Consider the following 22,734-nt stretch of genomic DNA (forward strand, 5'->3'; position numbering starts at 1 on the left):
TGCTGGGACTATGTTAAATCAGTGTATTTTCTTTATGTCCTTTGCTCCTGTTGTCCTTGCAGCAGCATCCAGTGAAACATACAGTTGTTTTATGACTATCCCTCTGCAAGCCGAGCTGACAGGCCGCTCTATTTACCAATCAGCCTGCCATCATGTTTTACAGCTGCTGGTTTCACTGCTTCGCATCACAGCGCCTCTCAATTCTCTAGATGAGTCCTTTGTCCAAAAGAAGAAACATTATGTTTTATTTCCCGCCACCCAACAAGGTACACAAGGACTTAAATTTACTTGAAGAGAAGCAGTTGTTTTCTGCCCGGGGGTGGCTGTGTTTTATTGCCCTCAACATGAAGGCTCTTTTGTGTGAAGGTGAATTTTACAGCTGATTGAACGTATTGGAGTAATCGTAAAACTCAGTAGAGGAGACCTGTCTTTATGGTGTCAGTTGTGGTCTCTTTTACCCAGAAATAGGACTGTGCAGTGTGTACAGTTAAACATGGAAACATGAATACCAATTGAAATGTGTCTAAATAGATGTTGTACATCTATTGTGTGCATGGCGTGCAGACGAGCACTTGCAATGGCTGATTGATGGAATGATTGGTTGTGGCTAATAATAAAATGACAGTAGCTAATTGATTTTAACATATTCCCCAGCCCTACTGTACTTCCTGCCTCAGCCCCACTTATGCTCCAACTATTTGCCTGTATTTGGAGTTTAGGCAGACTGGGGACGGTGCCAACATATCGACTCCCACAGATACCGCCGGTGACTGCAGACCAGCCACATGTAAGACTACATTTTCCCAAAGCTCAACAGAACAGCATACCTGCCCAATTGAAAAGTCTCCCAGATTTGAAACAGTTTAACAACAAAATAAAACAATGGCTCAAATCCACTCAAACCTGGGAACATTACCCAACATTTGCACCTTTGTTGTTTTGCAAATAGTCTGTATTATGTGTACTGTATGTTTTTAATGATTGTGTCCGGTTTTATTGTTTGTATTTGTGTTGTCTTAGGGACCTGGTCTGCAAATTAGCTATTAGCTAGATGATCTAGGGCATCGACTGCTGTTGAAACTGTAATAATGCTTTTGTTTGGACTACACTGCGGAAGCCTTGTCTATAGTTATGGACTTTCTATGGTTTTAATCCAAATACAACAATACTATGTTTACATAACCCTGTTTTTGCACCCAAGTTATAGTTTTCAATGCCACAGAGTACATAGAAAAAGTTGGTGAAGGTAGTGTTCACAAAACTCCTACGTAAAAATCTTCTGCAGAGTTTGTGCTTCCAACCTCCCTTCTAACCTCTGTGGAAGCATAGATACAGTAATATGTGTCTCTACTTCAGGTAGTACTGGGCTGTGCATCCATACATTACACTATAAAGTGTTACATAACAACATGTTGTTTCTTGGGAATGTAATTAAAAACCAAATGTGGCATTTATCCATGAGTGATTATTCGTTTTAATTGTATGCCAGTATCACAATTATTGAAATTCATGGAGTTTTAAGGATTCTATAAAGCTGTGTGTGTTTCAGTTTAGGGATGTCCCGATCCGATCACATGCTCGGAAATCGGGCCCGATTACGTGATTTCAGACTCGATCGGAATTGGACATTACCTCCCGATCAGGACTCGGATATATATTTATTAGGGCTGTCAAAGTTAACGCTTTCTGTGCAGGGTGGCTCTGTGTCTTGTAGTGCAGGGGTATGACGGTTGCTTTTGGTGCGACAGGTCCCGGATTGGGACTCGGTATCAGCAGATACTCAAAATCAAATGACTCGGACTTGAGGGCAAAAAAACCTGATCGGGACATCCCTATTTCAGTTATATATAAAGATACAGCATATGTATTGCATAAACTTGCAGAAAACTTTATGGTTTCTCGATCATGCTGACCTCTCAGTAAAATCAGAAAGTGGTGGGTCTCTAGTTTAAATTAGACCATCTGCTTGTTTTCAGTTTCTTTGTTTACCAGGAGGAATACACTGTCTTTGAACTGGATGTATGCTGAAATAGAAGTACAGCTGCATTTGAGAGCACAGCATTTTTGACTGTATTTTTGGCCATGCAATGCAATTTTATTAAATGATGCAAGAGAAACACAAAAAAGAGAGTCCTGTGGGTAACTTATGGGTCCCAGTCCTCCCTCATTTATCCTTCACTCTTTTGTTTTTCATTCACACACCCACACTGTAGCCTTTGGTGTCTTTATCATCTTCTCCTAAAATCTGTTGTTCTTTGTTTCTCCCTCCCAGGCAGATTGCAGTGCAGTGCTGTATAGATGTCCAGAGGTTGTTGATGAGGTTATGGTCATTGTATTAGCATGGAGCTGAATGGGGAATACTCCACACCTCATCTGCCCACACAGCCACTGATAGGAGGCTCATTATGCATCAAATGGCCGTAAATGGCCCTCAGACTGCCCGTCTTATCTGGATGAGCAGCTCCCCTCAGGCTCCGTGTAATCTGAGTGTGTTTGCCTGTTTTACAGTATGTGTTTAATGTATAAACACCCGTCCATACCTTTCATACCTTGATTTCTGATGTACCTGTGCACCAGTGTTTGTTGTTTCCCTGCATAATTCATGTCTTTTTGTGTTTATGTATGTTTGTGCACGCATGAGCCGACGCTTGTTTACCAGACTGCTTATATACTTGCCGCCCTGCATATCTAACCTCCCCTCCCCACTCTCCCTACATTAGCTCATACTACTGATAGAGAGCTACGATAACACACCCTATCAGCATCAAACAAGCTAAGAAGGGGGCTAAGAGGGAGGGAGGGAGGGAGAACTCCATCCTTCCTTACCCTCTCTCTCTCTCTCCCATCCTTCTTTCCATCCATCCTCATGTTAAACCAATTAACAGTAATTACTGGGCCACCCCAGGCACCGGCGTCTTTCTGCTGGCTCCGTTGTTTTGTCCTCATCTCCACGCCGACACGATGGGAGGCTCCAAGACGTGTCGGGAAGCAGGTCATTACTGTTTATTAGCTGAGGGAGGTTGATTTCCCCTGATGGTCCATGGAGAAGTAAAGTTTGACTGTGTGGTCATACAGCTGACTTTACACATCAGTCACTGATACTGTTGCTGTCACTAAAGGAACAAGTGGGAAAGATTTTTTTTTACAAGCTGACGGCAACGCAGCCTCATTTAATATGTTGTTACATTTTTATTTTGACGAGGTTGTAATTGAGTGTGAACCAGTGACGGTACCGCTGTTGGGTGCAGGGAATACAGGCACAATTTAAAGTTACATTTCCCTTCAACAAAATGCATGCAGTGTTTAAGTGCACACAACACAGAAATTGTCGACAAAAATTGGATGAATGGATCTGATAAGTAATTGTACGAGACAACAATCTGTGGCTTCCTGTCTGTGTCAAGTGATTGACAGAAACCAGACTCTAATGTAATGTGCACAATGATATGGAAATCCCCAAGTCAGCACCCTGAGATAATGACAGAACAGGCCAAATGCAGGCTTCATAGTTGTTGTTGTTGTGGATTATCTTGCACTCTGGATGTTGTTTTTAATACAGGAATGAATGGGAGTTAATGGTTTCGTCTGATGGGTGGAAAATAAAACCCTGATATCTCTAACAAAGCTCAAACTCTGCAGACTAGAGACGTCTGACTCTTGTGTCGGACAAAAATAAATGATTATTGATAATCACAAAGTGGTTACTGCATAAAGTCGCCGTAGATTGGAGGGTTTTTGTGTGAAGATAATAACAAAGCAGCTAGTTGGATGTGGAAACAGCAACAGGGGTCAATCGCTATACGGCAGCTAATCTTTGTTCATCATTTTGAAACTTTGCTGCTGTGAGAAACATTAACCTTAACATCAATTTCAGTAGTTTTACACTGTGACTACATGTGTGAAGAATAACTATCTCCTTGATGAATGAATACATACATTTTTAAAGTTCAGTCCTTGTAGAAGCTTCTTTAAACTGAGTGCTGACTGAATGCTGTTCAATGCAGAGAGCTAGAAGATGGCAGAAAAGAGCTGATCAGAGCTGAAGCTGATAAACACCTGGCGGTCAAGTGATGGTAGAATGAATGCAGTTTTTCTGTCCGTGTGGAAGTGTAGCTGTGTGTGCATGCTGTTTTTCTTGCTTTTGCTTTGTCCTTGCTGCAGAAATGACTGGACCATGAAACCATGTTTTCATACTTCTTACTAGCAGCTTTGTTCTAAAGGGTAACACAAGTAATCCATCCTTTATTTCCTTGTTAACTCTTGTTATTTAAAAGAAATTTCCATCTGCATCTGCAGCATTTCTGTTTCAGGCCTACGGCCGGTTACAGGCAACTCATAAAAGAATGTGCTTGCTTATAATTATTCTGGTTTCGTGCATCCCTTTAGCCACCACATTGGTTGGATTACTTCTGAAAATGGAATAAGTATTCATCCTCAATGTAAAATAAACACTTGAATCACCGCTTGGGTTGGTGAAACAATTGCTTTAGCTGTATAATGTTAAGTATCAATACACACTACATTTATTATGCAGCGTTGATGGAGCTAAATTTACTTTTTGTGCATCATTGGAGTCTCAAACTATAACATTTCAAGTAGCAGGTAGTTAATATTCAAATGAGCAATTTTATACTGCGAGACACAATCAATCGGTCACAGATCACACATTATCCCAACAATGAGACACAATCAATCATGCTTAGCAATTTGCCTAACCAGTAATCACAGTATATGCTGATTCCTGAAGTTTACTTGAATACAAATGAGTCTCACCCCTCCTTCCTCCTTTACAAATGCACACACACACACACACTTAGTTGATTAATGAAGGTGGTTTTAGACTGAAACTGAAGGTGAGGAGTGCAGGAGGTCACCGCCCTGTCACTTCCCCCACTGACACATCTGCTGATGAACTGGGTTGGCTTCTTTTATTTACACAACTTCAGCTGACACTTGACACATGATTATGAATATACGCACACACACAGACACACAAACATAGTCACACCCCCACGCCCTGCTGGATCTGAGGGACCATGATCTCATCATGTGAGAAATCCCCCACTTCCCAGTGTGGAGTGGGCACCTCTTCCCTGAATTATTTAGGGCCCTTTTATATCAGGAGTCTTGATATTGGTGAATGATGCCCCCCTGCAATTATGTCATCTTCAATAATAGATGAGTGGGGGAGGGGTGTGGGGGTGTTGGTGCCCATTCACCAGTTTGGCAGAGAGGGCTGGCATGGTAACGTGATCTGGCTGAGGTTAGAGGGGAAAAAGGCACTTTTCACTTTAAAAGAGACAGGGGATTTGGTGGTGTACAGTGTGTGTGTGTAAAAGTGCATCTTGAGAGCTCAAGCTTTGCGTGTGTGTGTGCGCAAATGTGTGAGTGCGCTAATTGCAGTTCTTACCTGTCCACCTGAGGAAGGGAACACACAAACACACATGCATACTCACCTGCCTGACCTTCTGTCTTCGTGTGTATGTGTTTTGTAAGTGTGTGTGTGCAGTGAAGTGTGTAGGTGTGCTCTTTTTTTTTTTAGGAAAATCCATCTGTCGACTAGTCGGTCAGCTCTTTCTGTTCACCTTCTCTCCCTCTCTCTCACGCACACACACACACACAGTCAGAGTCTCAGGTTGAGGTTCAGGCTGCGTCTCCCAGCTGCAGGTGGCTCAGAGGTCTTATGGCTGCAGGGCTGGAGGGGAGCACTGACCTATGAAAACCTCAAGCTACAGACTGATCACACTAGTCTCTGGTTAATTCAATAAAGCCCATTCAGACAGAGTGTATCCAACATCTGTGTGCGCTCACGCATCATAGAGGCCTCACCGGAGTCACTGGGGCCCACGGTTTATGCTTAGTTACCGCTTCACTTACGTTTCGGGCTTGAACAAGCAGCCATTTAGCAAGCTGGGATGCAGCACAGAGACACTGCTTTCAGGGGTTAACTGTGGCCAAATGGTTCAGAATGTCCTCTGTAGTCAGTATTTCACTTAAAATACATTTAATTCCTTTGATTAAAATTGGCTAAAAATGAACAAGATTTGAAAGAACATGTTCCAAATGATTGTTTTCCCTAATTAAAAATCAAAATAACAAACTAAATGATCATTTTTGAGATACTTGTTTAAGAATATATGCAGTAAATTATTTACTGATAAACTGAATTTTGGGCCTAATTTTTAAAAAGACGTTTAAAATGGAGTTCCACAGGTGAGCTGAAGCCTGGTGTTGCTCATCCTCTCATCTCCTGTTTTTTTTTTCTCTTGTCATCTGATGATAGAAAAAAAAAATAGCAGAGAGGAGAGAAAAGGGATGTCTTTGTCTGGGGATGCAGAGAATGGATGGGGATGGGATGGGGGTGCTGGGTGGGAGAGAAAAGCAGCGAAGGAAATGTGTGTGGAGGTGAAAGGGGGCAAGAGGAGGTATCAGGTTACCTCCCTCCCCCTTTGCTCCTCATGCTGTCTCCTGGTTTTATCACTCCTCTGCACCTCCAAATTAAATTTGTCCTAAGATTGGGCGAATTGTGTGTTTGTGTGGGGGGGTGGTGGTGGTGGTGTGCAGATGGAAGGAGGCCAGACTGCTCTTTGCTTCATCAGAGCCACGGGGGCCCCTGAAGAGCTGAGCTTGGATGCTGATGATGACAAGCCAGATGCAATCAGGGGATTGGGCGAGCCCGTGTGGAGGTGGGGAGGGGTGAAAGAAGAAGCCTCTATTGTAGAGATAGTGCCGCATCACTGGGGCCCTCAGACCAGGACCAAGTGCTCACTTCCTCTCACAGAGGTTTGATTCATCTCTTCACGTGTAGCTTCCTGACTCTAACTGCAAACTGCAGCATCTGTCAAAGGAGCGGATGGAGTGCAGATGAAAGCAAAAACATCCTCTCAGGAAAGCTTGAATGAATCCTCTCAAGTCGCAACTGACAAGCTCCCTCAATCCTCTCGGTGCTCAGAAACTATAGAGAAGATTACAGTAACAAGCATTGTAACATCTCTTCTAAGTCTTCACACAGAGGCTGGCGTTGTAGAATTCATTGTTCAGCTATTTATCAATGTAGTCGTGTATGATTTAAGGATAAAACAAAAGATTATTGATTAGTCAAAGACCGCTGCTTTGTTCATTTGTTAATCAAAAGAATTAAAGCATTGTTATGGTTTCTGTTTAAATGTAAAGCAAGATTCCCCACCCTTAAAAAAAAAGAAAAGAAAAAAGAAATTAGAAATTATGATTTGATAATAATACCCTCAGATCTGAAGCATACATTTATGCTGAATGGTCAAAATGGAACATAAGGGCACATTTGATCATGGAACCAAAATAACGGCTCTACTTACAGGCAGGGTTGAGTGGGTGGAGGCACAAGCAGCATGACAAACCTTCACACTTGTATTATGGAAAACTGGTAAGACATGATGTGAGGTTAGTCTGCTTCCTTTTATCCACACAAAGGCTTCACTTCCAACCCGAAACATTTAACCTCTCCCTGAATCTCCAGCAGCTTCTTCCTCTCTCACTCTCTCACAATATTAATGTCTGAACTCACACACATGTAAAAGTGTTTTTTCAAGCAAAGGAAAATGAAAAAGGAAATTCCACTTGCTTGTGTAGCACTATTACGCAAACAAATTTAGTTTTTAGCATCCCCTTGTGAAGAGGGTCTGTCAGCTCCGGGGGGCTGCTGAGGGCCGAGTATTGTTTATAGTCTTTTGGCACCATCTCGTCAGGCGATCGCTGCGTGAATACTGTGAGTTTTGGCTGGCATTTTCTTTTGTTTGCGTTTTTTTTATACTATTTCTTTTTGTTTACTCAGGCGTCTCATTGAAAAGGTCGATTCCCTATCGGGCCTTCCGTGGAAAAAAAAAAAAAATACCCACACCGTTTGAACTCCTGCGTCTGACAGCTACAAGCACCGTGCCGATTTCTATTGTTGTACATAGTGTAATAACAGACAAGAAGCTTTTTGTGGGACGTGAATCCTTCAGCATAAAGGTTACTCTTAATTGAGAAAGCATCTATGAGCTCTTTTGACAGTTTCAAAGCATTCAGCCTGCTGTTCAGATAAGGGGCAATGTTCCCAGCTTTGAGATATGCAGCGTGTCGCTACAAAGACTCATAATGAGCTGCTAGTATGCAAACACACAGCTTCCTGCACACAAAGAAACACAAACAAAAATACAGACACACACATACTGTATGTGTCGGCCCATAGTGGTGATGAATGGAACCAGAGGCCAAGATCGAGAGGCCAGGCCCCAGTTGACTGATAGAGGCATTGATTCAGACTCTCTCTCTCTCACACACACACACACTCATTGTCTATCTACGATGTGACAATGCTTCTTTTCAGACCTCTTAATCGCCCTGACATTGACTAATTGAATTCATTAACCGTGCGGCTGCAGGCTGCTCATTGTGCTCCCAGTTATTTACAGGTCCATTTAAAAAGCAACAATACAGAGGAAATGTCAGGTTATAGCTAGAATGAAGGCACAGTCTGTGTGTGTGTGTGTGTGTGTGTGTTCCCATTTAAGTGTTACATTTTAAACACACACATGTACTGTTTAATGGCCATGAATGATTTAGTGCAGAGCCTAAAAAAAGGAGAAGAGGAAAGCCCCCATTTGCTCCAGCTGACTTTATTTTATGTGCAGACGACGACAAAGAAAATGAATCATAACCTACTTAACGTGCTGTGTGTGTGTGTGTGTGTGGAAGTCAGGTAGGGTTAACCAGCCTATAGGAGGAAAGGAACTCTAGGGAGGGCTTTTATTCCAAGCCAAATAAAATCCTACATCAAGCATGGTTTCAAAAGCCATCCCTAAGGCCTACTTAAGAAAATATCAACGCCCCATATTCCTGATCCAGTGAGTTTTCAATTCTGGGAACGGCTTTCCCCTTCCTTCTCTGCTGTTATTCCGCACACAGACTATTTGGACTTGTCATGAAATGTGCTTTTCTTATTCTCTCGTTAGTTAGCTGTGATTTATTGAATTAATTTGAGTGGTGTAATATTTTGGAATAACACATTTGGGTTTGGCTGCACAGCGGAATTCATTTCCCTTACATTGTATTATGGTTTTATAATGGGGCTCACTTTGCTTTTACATACTGACCAACATCAGTGTTTCTTTTATTAGCTGAAAGAGCGTGGGTGTTTCATGCTCAAGTCAGTTTTTGCAGAAGTTCAATATTACGTAAGTAAGTTTGATTACAGCGCTGTGATATTTTTCTCTGAGTTCTGTCGTGTTATATTTTGTAAAGCACAATTACTTGATCAAATCTGTGCACTCTGCCTGTCTCCATCTCTCACTCCTCCCGACACATCAAGCAATTGACAGTGTGTCCTGACCGTGTCACAGCTCTCTCCTTAATTTAGACTTCCCACTGATGCCGCTCTATTCGGGGCACATCACGGTTGTTAGGCAGGGCAGCAGCGAACGGGGCCCAGGTGTGTGAACGAGCTGTATCCACACACTAAGTAATGGTTTTTTATTGCACAAACACACTTTCCCTTACACAGCTGCCCTAAGAAGACAAAACATTCCTCGTGCTTCTTTAACTAAATTTACTTGGAGTGGACCACAGGAAGTGTTTTAGGAGGCCAAGGGGGTCAAATTGTTAACATGCATTCAGTGATCACCCCGGGGTCAGGCCAAAAAGAGGCTTTTGTTGAAGAAATATAAGACTAAAGTTGGACAGATATTCGGTGTCCTTAAAAAGATGTGCTTCATGGGAGAACAAAAGGGGTGAAATATATCACTAGCCACACATTTGAAGCGCAGGATAACAAGGCGCATACGTCTCGTCAGGCCCAATTAAGTGCAGAAATCCGAGCCCAGCTTAGGGCTGTGAAACCTGCCTCTCAACGTCTCCTTGGAAATGTTCAGCGGAAGACATACAAAGGATTTGAGAGGTTAGGTGATGTAACCAAATAACCCGCCTATGTGCCGGACATTTGCCTGAAGCACTAATTTAGATGATGGACTCGGACTGTTCCTGGCCATCTGTTATTAGGATTATAGAAAAGCGGACACTTCAGTGCCTGGTAGGTTCGACTGTGGAAATGATCATCACATTAAGGCGCACAAAAGAGCCTTGTGCCGTGGACGAAAACAGAAAAGACATCGGAGAAAAATGCAGACATCTGTTCTTTCATAGGAAAATATTCAAATGAGACTGTTGTATTATTTTACTCAGGAGTGTTGAGGGATTTTTTTTTTCCGCTGAAAAACAACATCACTACATGTTTAAGTGAGAGACAGCTGTTAGCTAAGAAGGCCTTTTGTTGTGTGTGAGGTAACTCATTTGGAAAACTTTTTTTCTAACAGAAGTTGGCACAGGTAAAAGCACTGACCCTGACGTGATTTGAACACGCAACCTTCTGATCTGGAGTCAGACGCGCTACCGTTGCGCCACAAGGTCGTTCTGTTGTGTGCTTGAATCTTTAACTACTGGGTGCTGTTCCCATGGGAACAGCAATATAAGTAATAATAGTGATAAATAGATAAATAAAACACCAAATTTACAGAGTTTGTTGCAACTAGGAATTTTAAAAAGAGGAAGAGGAAGAATTGACCGTTTATTTGTTTTTCCAATGCTGAAAAAAGTTGTGATTGCATCACATGGGGTGTTAGTTAACATATGTTATGTGTTTTGTGGATTTCTTCAGAGTGGTAACCCAGTTACATCTCAAACCACTCTCTGTCTGACCTCCTCTTCCATCATATTCTAAAAAATCTGGTGTTGTTTCGGGCATCTCTCTGTGTTTTCTCTCTCTCTCCATTTCTTTATTTCTAATTTCTAATCGGTGAGTTCTGCAGTGTTTTTCTCATCATCATGCTTGCCGGATGGTGGAGCAAGTCTGCGGTCTGCTGTTCCACAAACCTTTATTTCTGCCTGGCCAAGCACCACTTTGTTTTTTTTTTTGTTTTTTTTTATTCTTCTTGCACGCTTGCACAGAACATCATGATGTGTTTAATACATTCACCGGCTGTTTAACTACTGCTGCGCACTTCTGTGTGTTTAAATGAGGCAGCTGAGATGTGATTGATAGTTATTTGTCTGCCAGTGTAAGCTTAAAGGCTGGGAGATGAATATGTATTCATGAAATGATTAGTAAGACAGATTCATTCAGTTATGCTCTCACACAGGCATCCATCACAAACACAGAGGCCTTCCTCTGTGTTTTTATGCAAACCACCATATCATAGGTAAATAGTTCATTCCAGCAGTAACCCCTTTATAACAAATAGCCGGTTGCTGGAGGAGAGCTCATATAAATACCTATTAGAAGACCCAATTGTCTTTACTGCCAGCTTAGGGACGGCGCCCTGGCTGTCTAAATTGAGCCCTGAGTGGCATTCATCAGCGTCCATTGTCATTCTCTCTTCTGCCTCTCTCACTAGAGGTAATTGACTGGAGAATAATGCCAGCCGATCAGTCCACCTATGGAGAGACGAGCCACAGATTTATTAGCTCTATGGCAGCGCGCTGAGCCACACACTGACTGAGATATTGTTATTCTCCGATATGAAACGGCTCTAATGGAGCTGGACAAGGACTGATGATCAGAGGGGATGGAATGGAATAAGAAAAGTGCTCGAAATATTACTGTGGCTCGTTTATTTAAGAGGCACGTTTTGCACAATGAAGAGGTTGAGTTTCTCCGTGTTGCTTGTCATATTTAGAAAGCAGGGAAGCAATAACTGGGGTTATTAGACTGACAGGCTGCCTGGGCGGTTGGTGACTCCATAAACCAAATGTTAAAGCTGTAAAAAAAAAAAAAAGGTGACGGCTTGAAAACTAAGGTTAGGGCAATGACTAGATAGGTGTGTTATTAACAGCCAGCTTGCATTTCGTGATGAAGTTTTGATTTTCCAGTTCATCAGTATGATAAAATATAAGTTTTAGCACTTCCGCCTGGGAGGATAATTTTATTATATAAAATATGAAATGCTCTAAAAGTTGAACTTACTTTCCAAACAGATTGTATCATGTGTTGATGTCAGCGCCTCTGTCTGTGAGTTAATGTTGTGTGGCCTGTGTTTGATTTTCTACCATGATCATGTGTGTCCCTTGAGAAGGCATTATATTTCTGCACTGCTGTGCAAATCACTTGTACACAGACTACAGATTAGTACTTCTCTGCCTCATGAACTTGCATGTATGGACATGCATTTAATATATGTCCTGCTTACTTGCACTCATCTGTTAGTACAAGACAACATCAAAACAACTGGATTAGCTGCGCATCTTCAGAACAGGGCCTTTAAATTACAGTTTTTTGTGACACTGAAAAGGAGAGCTGCGTGTCACGGAGCATGTGTTTCATGCTAATTTCATATACTGTTCAATTCAATTTTCAGTCAAGTCAAATCTTTTACAAAACAGTCTCTAGGTGCTTTACAGAAAGTCTGAGCAAGCAGTTAAGGCAAGAGTAGCAAAGGAAAACTTTCCTTTAATGGGGGAAAAAACCTTGGGCAGGACTTGGTTCATAAGGAGGGAACCCTTCTGCTGATCATCAGCCAGGTAAAGGTGGAGAAGAGGAGGACATGCTCATGCTTAGACTTACTGTAAGCGTAGTCAAATAGAAAGGTGAGCAGTTGAACCTTGTTTTTTTTAATATCATGAATATCTTATGAAGTTCATGAAGTTCATAAAGCTGCAAACAACCAATTTATAGTACAACTCACAAACGCTTTGCTTCCTGTCTGGGTGCTTTCATTTAATCATCTGTTTGATTTGATGTTAGTACACACAATACACAGCATTTTCATGTTTTAACATATAAAACAATTAGGCATGATTATCATCAAGCCAATATGAAGATGTCAGTATTGTGGGTGGTGTGTTAAAGGGATGAATTTGTCTGTGGTCCCAGTTTAAGTTCATTTCAGGAAGGGTGTTATATTCCTTGTGATGCACCTGCATCAGCAATGAGCCAATACCAGTCCCGTTCTTCCTACGTGCCTCTTAGCTCGAGGGTTGGTGGGTTTTTTCAAGGCTGCCTGAGAGAGAGAGAGAAAGGAAAAAGGCAAGAGACAAAGTGAGAAAGAAAGAACTCCTTCTGATGAAAGTGACAGTGACATCGGGCTTATTGCCTAGTCAAACACACACAGCCGCTGCCACACGCAGCCTGACCCAGTAATAGAGGCCAATGAAATCTGCTCATTGGGAGCAGGGGACCCAGGATCGCCGGCGCGGTAACTGAGCCGAAACAGTCTCATTCTGCTGCTGTCATACACAGAAAATAGGCTGACTTCAGTCACAGGCGCGTTAGGCCCGGCGAGGTTCCTGCCACTTCTCTTCTACATCTCTGGCCACTTTGACACTGGGGATGAGAATTTATGCTTTTTTTTTTTACACTGTGATACCCAAACGGACGTGACATGCAATTTCACCTGCAAACTGTGTTTTTATAGAGTTGCACTCTTAAAGTCAAGCCGACGCTCTGCAGAGAGGGGAGCTGAAAGTTGACAAAGATGCAAACAGACCTGCATTCACCACATGGATGGTATTTTTCATCGTCTTCCTTTGTTTCCCACCCTGTAATCAGATTGTACTGTAATGAGGCTGTAGGGGGAAGAGGAGAACAATTATGTGTTCAAAATGAGCTCCGCTCCTCTGTGGAAAGCTTTTTTTTTTTTCTTCTTCTTTACGTGGCTGTGGGAGATGCTGCTAGGAAATTGCCCAGATTGCTCCCCTCAGGGTTTTAACACCACTGATTGCTCAGCGTGATTGCAGATTGAGTACGGACATACATGTGGTTTTGTGTCATTTTGTCAAACAGTGCTGCAAACAATGGTCTGGCAAAGTGCCTTTTGTTTGGAGAGGGGCTGTCATCCCTATAGATCCGGGTTTGGAGCAGGGTCATCTGTCATTCCTACATAACAAATATCAAACCCCCGTTTTCCCTCTGAATGGTACAGTGTGCCAGAGCACCTCATTCATCCCATTTCACATGGGTCGCTCATGTCACGCATTGCGGCTGCTTTGAGCCACCGTAGCCCTATCAAATGTCATAGAGGAGCCACGTCGTTGGCATGCTACCGTCATGATCCCATGCACCGCTCGCTTTAAAGGATTTGCAAGCGGACCGATGTGAACAGTTTGCAAATGACATTGTCAGCCTTCTTCATGGCCGCCTGTTGGTTACATTTATATTCCAGCAAGGGTTTCACATCATCAGCTAACTTTATTTGGCAAGCTGGGATCCTCACTTTTACCTCTTTGACGGTAAAAAGAGGCGAATGAAACTTTATTTACTTGGCTGAATTTTTTTTTTTTACAGATGAAAGTAAACACGCACAACAACAGCGTTTTATGTCTACCGTCTCGCTCCCTCTCCTCCTCCTTCTCCTCCTCCACTGCCATCTAGCTGTGTGTCTGGAGGGGTTTGGAGAGCCGAGGAAAACCCTCTTTTCTGGAACCTTATCTATCGCGCAGCTTGCCCTCATGCAAACACCCCACAACTGCCTCAAGACACACTGAAATTAACATAATTTCCAATTTGCCATGCATTTTTTTTTCAAGTTTGCTCCCTCTTCTTCTCTAGCTTTTTTTATGCGTTTACCAATAATTCTACATCTACTCAAATCCACAGTAAGCTAGCAGGGAGAAAGATGCTGTTCCCAAAAGGAAGATGCTGCACAATCCCCCTTTTTTACTGTAGATGTTTTTAATATCACTTTGAAATTCAGGTTTTATTCTTCAGTTTAGGGATTGAATTTAGCCACCAACGATACACTATATTGCTTTGTTAAGTCTCTATTAGGGCTGTCAGGTTTCCTAAAACAAAGGTTTTCAACATGACACATTAAAGATCTAATGATCAGATTTCTTTAAAGTTCTTAAAGTGAGTCATTTTTTATCCTTTATGTGGATCCATGGGACTTTAATACTCCAAAAAATATTGGTTAACACATATGATACCACATGTGATTGATCTTAGACTCACCATTTGTTGTAAACCTTTATATAGCCAATAGTACAAGCAGTACGATGCTGTACGAGAGATAGAAGAAGGATGTGAAATGTGTCAGCGTGTCGGCCATATTTGTGTCAGTGGTGTAAAGGGTGTGAGCCCACAGTGTACTTCATACAAAACTAAACAATTCTTTACATATTTGTAACACATGGCGACTTGAATTTTTTGTAAAATTATTGCAGACATCACGTGTGTGCAGATCTCTTACTCATCCAATCTGCCTCGTATTAGGCAAAGCTGTGTTTATCACACCTAAAATCCAGGTATCTGACTGTCTCTGTCCTCTCCTGTTATTTTATAGAGTAGATTTTACCAGGTCTATACTTTACCTATCAGCAGACATGTGTGTTTAGTTTCTGGAAGGATTCATTTGATGCTAATCTCTCTTCTTTTTCTCTGCTGTACTCACAACTGCATGTGTCACTCTCGGGTCTTTCCAGCATTTCAGTCCCTGTTTTTCTGAGTCTCATCTGTATTCTTGGTTCCATCACAATGCGGTTTTTACCCCTCTCCTCTCCTCTATCCTCTCCTCTCCTCTTCTCTCCTCTCCCCCTGCCTCCTAGTGAGTGATGCTGGGTTGCCTGGATACTTGTTTTCTCCTCACTGTGTGAGGGGGGTAGTAAGAAAAAATAAAAGCGAAGGGGGAGGACAGGGTAAGGGAGCGAAGAAGGAGGCCAGCAACAATCACCACAGGGCTATGAACCCACTGAAGGGAGACGGCTGTAGGAGAAATGGGGAGAAAGGAGAAACAGAGGGGGGGATGGGGGAGGCTGTCAGTCACTGTCTGTGCTTATTATAATCCCACCTTATTTATCCATTTCCTCTCATTCCCTGTGTTTTTCCCCACCAATTATATATTTATTGGTAGCATACATGCCATGGGAAAATAACATCAGCTGTCCATCTATATATTGGTTTGAATTATTGATTAATTTGTATATCGGGAGCAAAAGAATGGAACTTTATCTGCAAGTGAACCTCTTTATAACACACACACTGATACATCTGTCTTGCTGGAGATCTTTGCATTGTGTCCCTCACTCACTCCCTCTCACCCTTCATTTCTTCCTTCATAATAACCCATGCCAGTCTCTGTTTCCAAGACAACCACTCCATCAGCCTCTCATGGCTTTGCTGCCAATAGTATTGCTGATGATTTGTGTGTGCGTGTGTGATAAGTACTTCAGTACTGTATGTGCTCTTTCTTGTATGAGATATTGAAGATCAACAGTCAGTCAAGATTGAAAATTGATTTCTGATGTCTCGGCTTGGTCCGTATACAGGCGCAGCCAGGGATGTATTAAGGAGTAAACTCATTAAAACTTTCTGGGCTGACATAACACAACAACTCACATTTACACACACAGAAAGGTGTAAATAAATATGACATTTTGTTTTCATTGTGTAGTATGACTGAACCTGTTTGTGCTGTGTCTACCTTTTTATTTACCGCAGCCCACAGAGGAAATCCCTTCTCACATGACCTTGATTTTGATTTAGCTCTATTGTGTTTGCACTCCACAATCAAACATCACATTGATTGTGTGTTTATAATAACCCATTTCTCTCTCTCTCTCACTCTCTTTGTCTGTTTTTTCCCGTGCTGCTCCGCGTTGTGTTCTGATCCATCAGGTAAGTCCTCACATGCTCTTCAGACTCTTCAGACTCTTCCATCATCATGATCAAACCAGCTGTTTGTGAAAACAGACCACACACACACACACACACCTTGATCAAACTCTTCCTTTCTTTCTAAGCTCTTGTCTTAGCGATAACATGTCATCCTTTTGTCCTGGTGTGGTTTTTATTATTACTCTTTGATTGGTCAGTGTAGGGACTTGTGTGTGTTGGTGTGAGATGGTGCCGTTGATGAATGGCCTGTCAGTGCTGGATCCAGATGGAGGCAGGACTCCATGAAGTCAGAGATCCCAGTAGGAGGACATGAAGTCTGAGTGAGGTGGGCTCAGCTGAGAGCCCTGCAAATTAATGAAGTAAAGAACATGATATTATAAATTGCCATGAAGATGATCTTCACCCTTACCTGTTTTTAATTCCAAACTTTAATCAGTAGTTGTTTTGATGCCAAATCCAGCTGGGATTAAAAACAAAACTCAACACAGAGTAAAAACAAAACAGCTTGTGGTGTCAGAGGGACTTCAGATACTTAGTAAAATACAGCGGACATATACACTTGGACATTTTGCGGCTAAATTGGTTCCTAAATTGGATGAAATAAGAAAATGAAAGAATATTAGAATATTCGGCTCTGAACTGATAAGGCTGCTCGGAGAAGCAGAGAAACATCTTCAAGAAAGTCCACAAGTCGGCCTCACTTCAAGCTCTTGAATAGGAATATGTCATTGTAGCAGACAACCAGTGATTACACTGCTATCAATCAATTTGATCAGTGTTATAGCATTTTCCTCAGGGCAAAAAAATGATAAACATGTAGTGGTGTTGATTGTTGTTGTGAATTTGAAACTTTGTAAGAGAAAACACACGTTCACAGTACACTGGCTGTCAGTACTGAATATAATGCACCCATGATCTAATCCATTGCGGTACCTTCAGAATAAAAACAAAAGAAAAAACAAACATTAAAGACTCATTGAGACAAAACTGTTTTGCAGCTTCACTTACAACCAAGTGTAACCTTGTGTTACAATCTCAAGGTCGTTTAATGCAATGATAGAAAACTGTCGTTACTGTGAGGTAATGATATGCAGGAAGGAGCGGAAGCTGTAATACCAGTGAAAGCAATGAAGAAAATGTTGCTGTCATTGGCACCTTAAGTACCCGCCAGCAGGGTGAAAGCAGTGGTTTTAAATAGAACCTCGCAGGGTACAATAACACTTCAAGTAGGAGCACAACTTTATAATTTGTCTTCTCCTTTGTCTCTGTTTCTGTCTTTGATTTTCTCTTGTCCTGTTTCAACCTGATGTTAACATGAGCTCTAGTTGTATTAATGTAGGCATTATCCCGGTGTCTGTAGCAAATGAGACATGTCAGAGTAGTAACCATGTATTTTATTCAATTTTTGTTAGCCTCTATTCAATTTGAATTGGCCAGTTTGAGGTTGGGTTCACTTCCAGTACACTCACACACACACACACACACACACACAGGCTCTTTGTCCATCCCTCTTCCTCCATCTCATTTTCTTCTAATTGATGGATGCTGTCTCTCACCCCTCTTCTAGCCCTCTCTGGCAGCTTTTAAGAAGCTTTTAATGGGAGCTCAGAGGACAACCGCACCATCATCTTTTTTTTTTCTTCCTCCTTTCTCCTCCTTCAAACTAGCAGCCAACAATGAGTCTCTTAAAAACCATTCTGTGCATGTGTGTTTGAAAGAGAGCGAGAGAGAGGACCAGCTGTGAAGTGCGCTAATAGGCTCGGCTGGTCCGATGTCGCCGTCTCGCACGGTCAATGCTTCCATCTCCTCCCTGCCGCCCTCATGCCCGATGGGAGCTCAAGCAGCCTCCTCAAAGAGAAATAAGACTCTGGCATTGTTAGCTGCAGAAGCACACAGAGAGAGAGAGAGAGAGAGAGCAGTGGAGATGAATAAAGACTTCCTGTACACCTACAGTAGAACTGTTGCACAGCTCCTGTCCAGATCTAAGATTATGTTTAGCTTTAAAAGTCTGGTATGTCCTCCTTGAATAATTCACATTTAACAGGCATGTTAGCATCAATTACTGTGAGATTAAGATTTACATTGAGATACTTGAAGGAATTTTGAATGACTTGCAGGCACACACATCTGATTCACATCGCATTCATCTGATTCAATTACTAAATTGCACTATAGCATTTCACCTGCCTTTTACACTCATGCCACTGACTAACAGTTTGTGTATAGCAAGTTGTGTTGTGTGTGATATTTCAAAGAGCTAATCAAATGTGTGTTTACAAACTGACAGGCAAACGTAACTCCATCCTGATTATCCACAAATCGACAGTTTATACAGCTGCCATAGCAATTATAATCACAGTTAGTTTTACGACATTAAATTTCACCCACTTTTTTTTTGTTTAAATGCAATCACCTAGCCAGCATGCCACAAATGAAACAAAGTGCATTACAGGGTGTTTCAAACCTGTGTTTGCTGCACCTTTTGTCTGTCACCACCACCAGTTAATTGTGCATTGCTTTGTTTGGAGGAGCCACAACCCTCCGCTGAGCTGATCAAAACTGGCACAACCAATAGAGATGAAGGGGTGCAGGTGGGGTGCCAAGACAAGAGAGTTTATCACACACACCCGCTCTCTCTCTCTCTCTCTCTCACACACACACACACACACGGTCATGCTGTGTGTGTTGGCCTCACTTCTGCATTTTTTCATTTTAAATGTGCTCATTTCATCGTCTAATAATCAGAAACGATATCGGCGATTCATTAAAATGTGATAATATATGTATTCACACATCATTAATGACAGTTTTTATGATCGAATGATACGTTGTTTGTATACCAACCATCGTACCTATTTTCAGAAACAGATCACATTCTCTCTGTGCCTTTATCACCCTCTCACTCTCTTCCCCTCCTCCCATGACACTCCCTTTCCTCCACCACTCAATATTACAGCACTATCACCACTTCATGTGCAAATATTTGAGTCTGCCGTCAAATCCCTAATCACACCGATCAATCTCCTAGATATTACCGCTCAACTGAAGGCCCTCGGACAACCACATTGATTTTTCCATTTTTCTTGGCATATATCTTCCCTGCGGAAATATCAGATCAAAGCTTTTTTTAATAGTTTGTAAATATTCCCTTCATCCACTTTCAGAGTGACAAGGGAGGCACGTCTGAAGTAGTATTGCTGCTTTTTCTCTTGACTTGTTTTGTCCTTTTCACATGCAGAATTCTTCTAATTGTGCCACCCCAAAATAACAAGCCTGAAATGTTGTAGGATGGAGAACATGAAAATGTAGCCTGCATATCATCGGGCTAATTAGGCAGAGCCAGGCATTCTAAATGCATACCTAATGAGCACCTTCTCCATCTCTGCCGGGATCACCCGGCACGTCTAATGGTCACATAAATTCTCATTTATAGGTCATAATCTGTCATTTATGTACATGGGCTCCCCCAATTAGAGACTTGGGCCCTTCAGACTGATGCCTCTCTTGGGGATTCACAGCTCCTGTACCTTGGCACTCACAAAACCCCATTAGCGACAGACCCTGACCTGGCGTCCCAGTTGACCCCGGAGGACTGTGGGTAACCTGGCTCATAAATGACGCTGGTGCTGGAGAGCTGTTTCAAGTACTTGTTGTGAGTGCCCTGCATGTCTGTCGGCTGAAATGCTGAGAGACTGGCAGGAAACCAGCACTGAATCTGTGACAGGAATAGCACGGAGCTCGGACGGGCTTCTTGAGCTACCATTTCAACATTCTGCTGCTGCCATTTTGTTAGACAATTACTCTTCTATTATCAATTATTATCAATATTTATATAAAGCATGTGGGCCAAATTAGAATTGTAAATAGATCATAAACCTGGACCACACTCTGCTTCACTTTAATTAGCAGGGAAAAATGTGAACGCCCAATGAATGGGGACATTTAACTCCATCCCAGTGGAATCACCTAAAGGCCAAATAGCCACTTTCCCATGACCCCAGACGGGCTGTGTGTTCGTACATGCAGGCAATGCAGGCATCAACTCCCAAACAGCTCTGCGTGAGCCAACTCAGACATACATTTTAATTATTTACACGCTGATAGGGAAACAGAGCTTGTCTAGTTATAAGGGGTTAAATCACCTTGATAGTGTTTCTGCTGTATGTAGGTGCAACAGGGATGCTACTGTATATTTATTACTGCTGCAACTGGTAGAAAGAGTGGAAAGAATTTAGGTACTTCAACTTTGATGTACTTTACTTGAGTATTTTCATTTTATGCTTGCTGTTTTTGGCAGCTCAGACGAAAGTTAACCTGAAAACTTCTCACCCGAAAGTTCAAATGATTCCATATCTCTTCAAAAATAAGACATCATATAAAAACATAAAAACCACTCACTGTGAATTCAGACAATGCAGTTCTGCCTTTGCCCATTGTACAAATGTTAGGCCAAAATATACACCTGCCATGTTGGAAGAAGATGCCAGAGTCTGTGTAATAGAGGTCAGGAGGTGAAGCTACACCATCACAGCTCCACCAAAACAGCCGCCCACTTCTGTGTAGAGACAGTAGCTTGGCTGCTCCATTAGCTGCTGACCTTGGTGTTACTTCTAAATTTTTTAGCCAACAGTAGCTAAAAATATGATCCAGACTGGACACAGATCAGCATGATATGAACTAGCCAACAAGCCATAAACCAGCTCTGGGAACATCTATTTGTGGCATAATTTTAGTTTATAGTTAGGTCTGTGTCCCATCCACTGACATAGGGGAGGCCAGTTTTATGACCCATACTACAGCCAGAGGGCGACTGAGATCATGTCATGTCACTTTTAGGGTACAGTTAATCTAACCATGCCAACAATAAATGCTCTCAATACTATGTTTGCTACCTACTATTTCTTTAGATGGTTTGCACCCTTCTGTCCTCCATGAAATATGAAGTGAATTTGGTTGAAGTGAGCCATTAATAAATGAGTACACACGTTACAAATTAGCATATGTAGCTTGTAGTGTGAATTTATTCATTGAAGCGCATTTCCTACACTATGCTATTGACTCACATCTTAGCATAGATAAAAGAACCTGCGATGAGTCAGTATTAAATGCTGCTACAGTCAAGCTTGCTGTAATGGAAAAGAAAGGCCAAGCTTGGTAGTAAAAGAAATAGCGTTGCCCACACTGAGGCGTCCCCTGCAAAAACCTGGCTAGTTAGCCCCTGTTGACCTATTTCACACACACTGTACTGTATGCCGTGGCCGCTTTTCCGGGAAGTCGATTTGGATTCTTACAGCTTCCTCTGGAGACCCTTCTATTCTCCACGGTATGTCATCGTAGTCACATTTTGTCTCTCTCTCTCCATTTCTTGCTCTTTTTCTCCCTCCTACTCTGTTCATATGGTTCTTAGAAAAAGATCTCACAGAGTGCTGTTTTATTGAAAAGGAAGGCAAGGAGGGCATCCCACTCCTGTCATCTCTGTCAAATGGTCAGTGCACATGGTTTACTCTGGAAAGGAAGCCTTTCTGATAGCACCACAGAAAATAGAAAGAAGAAAAAGTAGGCCGAGCAGCCAGTTCACAGCCCCGGCTTGTTATTCACTTAGACAGCAGGCTACATGGTGGTGTGCTATAATCACAGATTTACAGTAAAAGAGCAATATTTTCACCGCAAGGCCAGTGTTTCTTGAACCATCCCTCGCAGGGAGGATGCAAAGTGATCACATTTTAGTGCTGCAGTCCAAGCCAGCCAGCTGTGTTGCAACCCAAGACCTCATTGTTGAGCCAGAAAGCCGGCACAGGTCAGAGTAAGTATGTGGGCGTTTGGTAATTTGCTTCTCGCAAAGCGCTCTCTAGAGAGGTTCCTCTTGGTTTGTGTTACCAGACAAGGAGGAGCGGAGACAGTTATGTTGTGGTTTACCTCTGAATCTGTGGGAAAAATTCAAAGAGTTCATGTTTGATGCCTCTCTAGGATGCAAGCCAAACATATTATAATCACTTACTTGAAAGGCAACATTCTGAAAGCCAAGGGTCTTTGTGAGTGAAACTGTCAATCTTTATGGGATTAAAAGGCCAGAATAGTTGAGGACGGAACAGGGTAAAACAACTATTTTGAAATGA

The 22,734-nt window shown here is 42.2% G+C and overlaps 1 protein-coding gene and 1 non-coding gene across 4 annotated transcripts in view; one reads left to right on the forward strand and one right to left on the reverse strand.

Annotated features, from left to right (window-relative positions):
• The window catches only part of pard3aa (par-3 family cell polarity regulator alpha, a), a 296,902-nt gene that overhangs the window by 52,172 nt on the left and 221,996 nt on the right, over positions 1–22,734 (forward strand). The window lies entirely within an intron of this gene.
• trnaw-cca (transfer RNA tryptophan (anticodon CCA)) lies at positions 10,351–10,422 on the reverse strand. The gene has a single exon. It is a non-coding gene; the product is annotated as a tRNA-Trp (tRNA).

This window comes from Parambassis ranga, chromosome 20, assembly GCF_900634625.1.
Source record: "Parambassis ranga chromosome 20, fParRan2.1, whole genome shotgun sequence".
NCBI lineage: Eukaryota > Metazoa > Chordata > Actinopteri > Ambassidae > Parambassis > Parambassis ranga.